The sequence below is a fragment of the Zalophus californianus genome, chromosome 7, assembly GCF_009762305.2.
Source record: "Zalophus californianus isolate mZalCal1 chromosome 7, mZalCal1.pri.v2, whole genome shotgun sequence".
NCBI lineage: Eukaryota > Metazoa > Chordata > Mammalia > Carnivora > Otariidae > Zalophus > Zalophus californianus.
Window position 1 is genome coordinate 143529488 of NC_045601.1, and position 7810 is coordinate 143537297.

Consider the following 7810-nt stretch of genomic DNA (forward strand, 5'->3'; position numbering starts at 1 on the left):
TATTTATGTACAATTATATAAAATTGTATTTATATAAAATCTGTATTCTGAGAAGGGGTCACTAGACCTCATAAGACTTCCAGAGAAGAATGAAGTTTCAAGCAAGGTGAGAGACTGGCTCTATGAGCTGCCCCAGGCCCCACGGGGCAGGGCAGACACTTCTGGAAATGAAAAGGAAGTGGCTCTTCTGGGCACAGATTCCCTCCTGTTGTCTTCGAAGCTGTTTTCTGTCTTCCTAAACCATGGGTGCCCCCGAAAAATCTTTCTCGTTGGGTCCAGGAAGTGCCTAACATTTAAAAATCAAATTTATTTGTGAGGCACAAGTAGTTCTAAGAGTTGGAACAGGAGCTCAAACTGCAGTGTAAAAGCATCGTCTTTGAGGCCGACGTGGACACAGGGCGGCTGGGCGCAGCTCTGGTCAGAAGCGAGAAGCCGGATGGTTTTCCTCCATCAAGGTGAACAGCAGGGGGGCTTGGTCTTCCAAGAGAGAGCCTAGGAGACCGACGTAGGATGTGGGGTTTTCTTAATGGGGGCATAATTGACTTAGAAGATTATATTAGCTTCAGGTGTACAACATGATTTATAATGGCATATATTGCAAAATGATACACACACAGTAAGTCTAGTTCACATCTGTCCCTATAGTCACAAAAGATTTTTTTTTCTTGTGATGAGGACTTTCAAGATCTACTCTCTTAAAAACTGTAAATTAATTTGCAATACAGTATCATTAACCACAATCACCATGTTGTACATGGCGCTCCCGGGACTCGTTTATTTTATAACTGGAAGTTTGTGCCTTTTGACCTGAGTCACCCATTTTGCTCACCCTCCACCCCCTGTGTCTAAGAGCCTGGGTTTTCGGCTTGGTCGGTTGGTTTTTGTTTCTTTGATTCCACACGTAGGTGAGATCACACGGTATTTGTCTTCAGCTGACATGTCACTCAGCATAACGCCATCAAATCCACTCGTGGCAAATGGCATTTTACTCTTTTTTACGGCTGAATAGTAGGTTTGACTATTACTCAGGCACGATGAGCTCTACAGATCTGGAGACGCCCGCCATCGTCAAGGTAGTTGGTTACTCCCGGGGGGAAACCCACCCCGTCACACAAGGCCCCACGGGAAGCGCTGGGCTCGGTCAGGAGGCAGAGGCAGCAAGGGGAGGACATGGCCAAGAGCCTGTGCTGGGATTTCCACGGGAAGGAAGAGACCAGGCATGGTGAGGAGGCTTAGGATTGGCTAGTTTGACTCGTTTTCGCGGGTTCTGGAGTACTGTGGCGGTCCTGAGTCGACTGGTAGCTGGCCCAGGAGCGATGAGAGCCGGGCCGGAGGGGCGCAGAGTGTGGGCGCCCGCAGAGGACGTGGCAGGTGAGTGGGCGCGGGATGGGCTCGTTTGCACACTCCCAGGTGAAGTACGTGTGCAATCTCCCGGAGCTAGCTAGCCCTGGGAGGGGCGGTCCCTCCAGTCTCAGCAAGGAGCCAGATGTCAAAGCCTGGGAATTACAGAAAATAAAGGCCCCAGAGGATTCCTGGCTGGAGGCGCGGTACACTCTGGGGAGAAGGTCTGCCTGCAGCCTCTGAGGAGAGCATCTTGGGCTCTCCTACACAGCCGAATGTTCTCATGGAAATACGCCTTCGGGCATCTTCCCAGTGCCCCGGCCTCTTCCCGCCCACCCCCCCACACCCCTCATCCTCCTGCTGGGCTAGTGAGAAAGGGGCTCAGCTTGCCTGGATTTGTGGGTCCCGGGGGGGTTCTGAGGCTGAGGAGAGGAGCAGAGGGGTGGAAACCGGCACCCCGAGTGCCCTCGGGTCTGAGGGCAGTCTCCTGGTCCGGAAGGGGCTGGCCCCAAGGGGACTTTGGGCTTGGCCGGCTTGAGCCTGTCCGAGCAGGAAAAGCGATCGCTTCAGTCCTGTTGCTACAGGAGTGCCCGTTCTGGGAGGGTGGCTGTGCTAACGGCGGGTCCCGAAGAGGCTCCGTAAGACCCTCTGACCATTGAAGAGCTTTAAAAATAAAAAAGTCTGTGTCACTAATGAGGTCAGCTGAAAGAGGGAGGAGGCGATCACCCAAGTCCCGGGAGCACGAACATGTTAATTAGACTGGTTCTTCCTGGAAAGGGCGAGCCAAAGAACCTTCCACCTCACTAAACCCGAGTTTATTTCATCGAGCCCCTGGCCAGAAGTTAGCTCGCCAGCCGCTGGTGGGAGGCAAGCAAAGCGAGACCCTGAGGCGGAGGAAGGGATGTGCAGACAGCTCTGATGGCCGGCAGCCTCCCTCTCGTCGGCACTGCGGTGAAAGGACCCGCACTGACAGCCATGATGACAAGCAGCAAGAACCCCGAGCGCCACATGGGGTTCCTGCAAATCTCCCGCCGCCAGCACGCGGCTCCTGAAATTCCCAGTGTTCCGCGGGAAGGAGGGCCGTGCAGGTGGCCCCTTGGGTGGCCGGCAAGGCTGGGCCAGCGCTACCACGGCGAGGTGCCTTGTAGAAGGAGGAGGAAGGATCGATGTGCGCCTTGCCTCTGTCTCTTCCCCAGTGGCACCTGGAGGAAGAATCCTGCGGGGCTCCCAGAGACAGCATCACACAGAGCATGTCCAAGTGCAGCCGCGTCGCTGGGTCCCCAGTCGTCAGCCCCGGAATCTGGCCGCACAGCACATTCCCTCCTCCTTCCCTGACTCCTGACAACATCTGCAACACCAGCCCGGCTTCTCGCCACCCGTTATGGTGTCTCGTTCCCTTAACAGGGTCTGCGTTTGTTGAGCAGCTATTATGTGTCAGGAAATAGTCTGCGTGCTGGTCTGTCTGCTAAGACAAAGTTTCTATCCTCTGACTCATGAAGCTTTGAACTCAGGGAACCAACAGTCTAAAAAAAGAGACAAAAAATAAACTAGTAAACAGATGACGTCATTTCACATAATGAGAGCTCTCTGCGTGTCAAGGGAATAGGCAGTAATGACGGGGGGCAGGGTGGCTATTTGGATATGAGAGGGTGCTTTTTCCCCGGATAATATTGTTTCCTATTAATTTATGCTCCCCCATTGTGGTGGGGTGCTGGGAGGCACCACCGGATCTCGGTTTAGGAATAACAGATTTACTGCTTTGGCTGCCACAGGTCACCTTGCTCCAGGTCAGACCCCTGCCCCTGGGGCTGGTCAGTGCAAGAGTGTCAAGGTCTCAGTCCTTGACCCCAAACCAGGACAGCTGTGGAAGGTCACCCCACGTCCAGAACTCTCCAGAGCATCGTAGCTCAACTTCGCCCTCTGCCCAATCTCGATTCCTTCCTTCCTTCCTGTCAGTGTTGATCCAAGAGCTCATCCCAATAACGCTCTTCCACAACGATGTCTAACTCAGAGATGGCTTTCCGGTGAGCCAGTCTGCATCAACTTTGAACAAAATGAATTCAAAATATTTCAATGTGAAGTAGTGATGTTGAGCTTATTTAATGGACCCCACGTATAGTTCATATCAATAGGTGTGGTGGCCACTCTAAGACCCCCTGGGACTGCACACCCAGGTCCCCTCCCCTGCAGACACAGCATCCAGCTCTTTTCCGCAGGAGGGTGTGGGAGAGCAGAAGAGCTCGCTCTTGGCATTTCCTGGCCGAAGAAAGGATGCCCTCTGGGGAGGTGGTCGGCCCTTGCAGCTTGTTTAGGAGAGCAAACTAGTTTTCCATTAACAGAAGCTGCATAAATTGGGTTTTGGAAACATCCAGGATCTCCCCCTCCAGTTCTCCCCAGTGCCGCTGCCCCCTCTCCTTACCACTCCAGAAGAAACGGGCTGTGATCTCTTCATCAACAAATATTTACACATCTGCCATCTGCCCAGCGCCAGGCTGTGAACGTCCCGTCTCCTTGGAAACCGCACGGGGGCCAGCATTACCCAGAGCCGGCCCACCTGGGAGCCGCCCCGGGAGAGCCGAGGTCTCCTGGGAACCTTTCGGAGCCGCTGGTATTGGTTTGAGGGGCCTTAACGGCTTTAGCTCGGGTTTGCCCATTTTCTTTCTTCCCGTCCCGTGGCGTCCTTCCCACTCTCACCGAGAGCTGCTGCCCGCGGAGCGCTACCCTGGCTTCCCTGCCCCTCACTTTGCTTGTTCCCCTCAAAGGCATGTGCCAACAGCATGCGCTTCGTCCTCAGAAGTTTCTGGCATTTGTGAAATGCTTCCAAATGCACTATTGTTCATGGTGTGCAGGTGGAGAAATGGAGGAAGGGAATAATAGTTAGGGGCCTTCTGATAAGTAAGAGGGAGGTGACAGTAAGAATACTGAACATTGGGACGCCTGGGTGGCTCAGTTGGTTAAGCGACTGCCTTCGGCTCAGGTCATGATCCTGGAGTCCCGGGATCGAGTCCCGCATCGGGCTCCCTGCTCAGCGGGGAGTCTGCTTCTCCCTCTGATCCTCCCCCCTCTCATGCTCTCTCTCTCTCTATCTCATTCTCTCTCTCAAATAAATAAATAAAATCTTAAAAAAATAAATAAAATAATGGTTATCTTATTCATCTTTAAAAAATTTAAAAAAAAAAAAAAAAAAAAAAGAATACTGAACATTATTTGGGCTTTGGCTACGTGTCAGGCACTTCGCATGCTTTACCCCGTACACCATGCCCAGAGCATCCCGGGGAAGGAGGTAGCATTATCACCCTCATTTGAAAATAAGGAATTTGGGGCGCCTGGGTGGCTCAGGCCGTCGAGCGTCCGACTGTTGGTTTTGGCTCAGGTCATGATCGCGGGGTCCTGAGATCGAGCCCCCATGTTTTGGCTCCAAGTTCAATGTGGAGTCTGCTTGTCCCCCTTTCTCTGATACCCCCTCCACTCTCTCTCTCAAATAAATAGAGAGGGAGAAGCAGACTCGCTGAGGGAAGCACAGAGGGAGAGTAGAGAGCCTGATGTGGGGCTCGATCCCCGGACACTGAGATCGTGACCTGAGCTGAAGGTAGACACTTAACCAACTGATCCACCCAGGGGCCCCATAAATAAAATCTTAAAAAAAAAAAAAAGGAATTTAAAGCTCAGAGAGGTTGAGTAACTTACTCAAGATCATAGTTTGTGACCCAGGCAGTCCGTCGACACAAACACCACCCGACAAGGGGAAGAGCCTGTCTCCTGATTCCTAGTCCAGGGCCCTGGGAAGCGGGGAAGGAAGCATTAAGAGTGACGCGAAAGTGCGTATGCATGTAAGTCCCAAAGCCTGCACCACTCCACTGATAGGAAAAGGGCACCTGTCTACTGCCAGGGGAAAAGAAAAACCCTCTCTTGCTGAGCATTAACTGCACTTCTAAGCAAGCAGAAGCCAGGCTCCGCCAGCTCTCCGTCTGCAAGGAGATCATACTGGGAGAGGTGGAGGGAGGAGGGCCCCACTGCAGAAGCTGGGCCAGTTCCTTCAATCAGGAGCCCCAGGGGCTCCGAGCCGCCTAACTGGCCACAGCCCCGCTTGTAGCTTTCATCTCAACCCCATGCAGAGAAGGGACACTGATTAGCTAACAAGTCCCTCCCAAGGACAAGTCCAGGACGTGCTGGTCCATTAACTGCATGCAGGCGGCAATCAGGGGAGCCAGCAAGCTTCCCCACCCCCACGCCCGCGACTCAGCCTCAACGTCCTCCTTTGTGATCAAGTCCAGAGAGCTGGGGGCGGGGGGGGGGGGGGCGGGGGGAGGGCGTCAATCCTAGATTGTTTAATAAAGCGCTTTTTATGGAGACCGGAGAGAGTGGCAAGTGTATACTGTCTCTTCACAAAATAAAGATAAAGCACAGAGTAGGTAGTTTTCCCCGCTGACTTTTCAGCCCCAGGCCCGGCAGTGATGAGCAGGAGGGCAGGTGGGAAGGACAGGGCCACCGCCGTGGAGCGCCGTGGCTGCGGCCCTTTGCTGGCACAGGGCACTGCTGCTGGCTGGCTTGTGGGGTCGGGGGAAGCGGCTTGGCTTTTCGTCCACGAATGGAAGGTGTCCAGAGCCGAGCCAGGCATCACGACTGCTGCGCCCGCTCCCGCCGCTCTCGGGGCTGCGTCCTGCGGGGCGCGGGGCGGGGGGGGGGGGGGGGGGGGGGGCGGGGGGGGGGCGCTGGCTCTTCCTGCTGCCCAGGCGGCTGTGATGGGGTGGGGGTGGGGTACAGCCCTGAACACCAGCGCTTCAGGGCAGCGGGACGGCACGGATCGGGGCCCCGCGAAGAGCTGGGGGCCGGTGCACTGCTCCCATCCTACAAGCGGGAAAATGGGGTGAGTAGGAAGCTGGCATCGGGGTGCGCCCAGCCGTCCCCCCCAACGCTGTCCGAACTCTCCCAACTTACTGAAACCCACAGGAGCGTTTCCTCATCCAGAAATTGGGGGTAATGATTCCTTCTCTACCTCTTAATATTATTGTGAGAATTCAGTAAGAATCTATAAAAAGAAGCCGGCACAGTGACAGGCTCATGGGAAATGCTCACGAGGAGTAAGTACCACTTTGGTGGGGATGACTCCTCTCCCATGAGGAGCGCCACAGTCTCTGAGGGGGTGACCCCAGGTGGCCTCAAGCCAGATAGAAGTCAGACCCACGCCACAGTCGCCTCAGGCAAACTCATGGAACATGTACAATTCCGCGGTTTTTAGCCCATTTATAGAGCTGTGCACCCATCACCATAATGAATTTTATTTTCATTACCCCCCAAAAGAAATCCTGCTCTAAATGCCCAGTCCCCCAGCCCCCCAAGCCCTAAGCAACTACTAACCTCCTTTCTGTCTCTATGGATTTACCTGTTCTGGATATTTCATATACATGGAATCACACAACATACCATGTGAGTTTGTGACTGGCTTCTTTCATTTAAACCCACTGTCCTCAAAGTTCGCCCACGTGGTGGCACGTGTGGGTACTCCGTTCCTTCCTACTGCTGATATCCCGCTGTGTGAGCATGCTACGTTTCATTTATCCGTTCATCTGTCGGCGGACACTTGGAGTTTTTCCATTTTTTAGCTCTTGTGAATAACACTCTATGAACATTTGTGTACACGTTTTTGTGCAAATAGCATTGCTTTTTAAAAAGGTAAGCACCACGGTATGTAGGAAGGCTAATTTCCAACGGATATTCTATTTCAGGAGAGTAAAAGTATAAAATACTTGTTATAAAAAGGAGCCTTGAGTCTGATGGGATGGAGAACCTCTACTTTAGTGGAAAGGCAGTAAGTTGTGGCTTTAGAAAAACCTAGCTTGGAGCTTGGGCTCTGCTACACTGACAGTAATTTTGGGGAAGTTACTCAAAGGCTCGTCTCGAGAAGTAAGAATACCAATGTCTACTTCTCAGGACTGTTGCAGGCGACCCCGACATAATTTGGGGAAACATCCAGCACCCAGTAGGTCCAGCAAATGTGGTTCCTTTGTTCTACCCCTTGACTTTGCATCTCCTCAGAGCCTCACATAGAGCTGACAGAGCTAATGTGCAATAAATAGCTATTCAATTAGAATTGGGAAGAGAGCATAATCACGCAAGCATTTAACCAGTGATCTCCTCTGAGTAAAGTCTTCCGCTAATTCCCCCCATTGTGTAGAGAACTTTTACTCTTCCCTAAAATTCCTCCAAGTTCTTTTAGCTCCCAAAGATCTCTTCCAGGGATCCTCTTCAGATATCTGGGTTTGGTGACTACATCGTGCTCCCACATCCCTCCTTGTGTCATACACACCAGGTTTGGCCACCAGGTAGTGGCAATTACTTGGGGGTTTGCTCCATATTCAGGGGTGGAGACCGCACTTTTCCAGACCACACGTGCTTTTTCTTCTCTGACTCTGCCTGGATTCTGGTGTGTCTTTCTCAAAGTGCAGCAAGGTACAAAAAGGACGTTTGG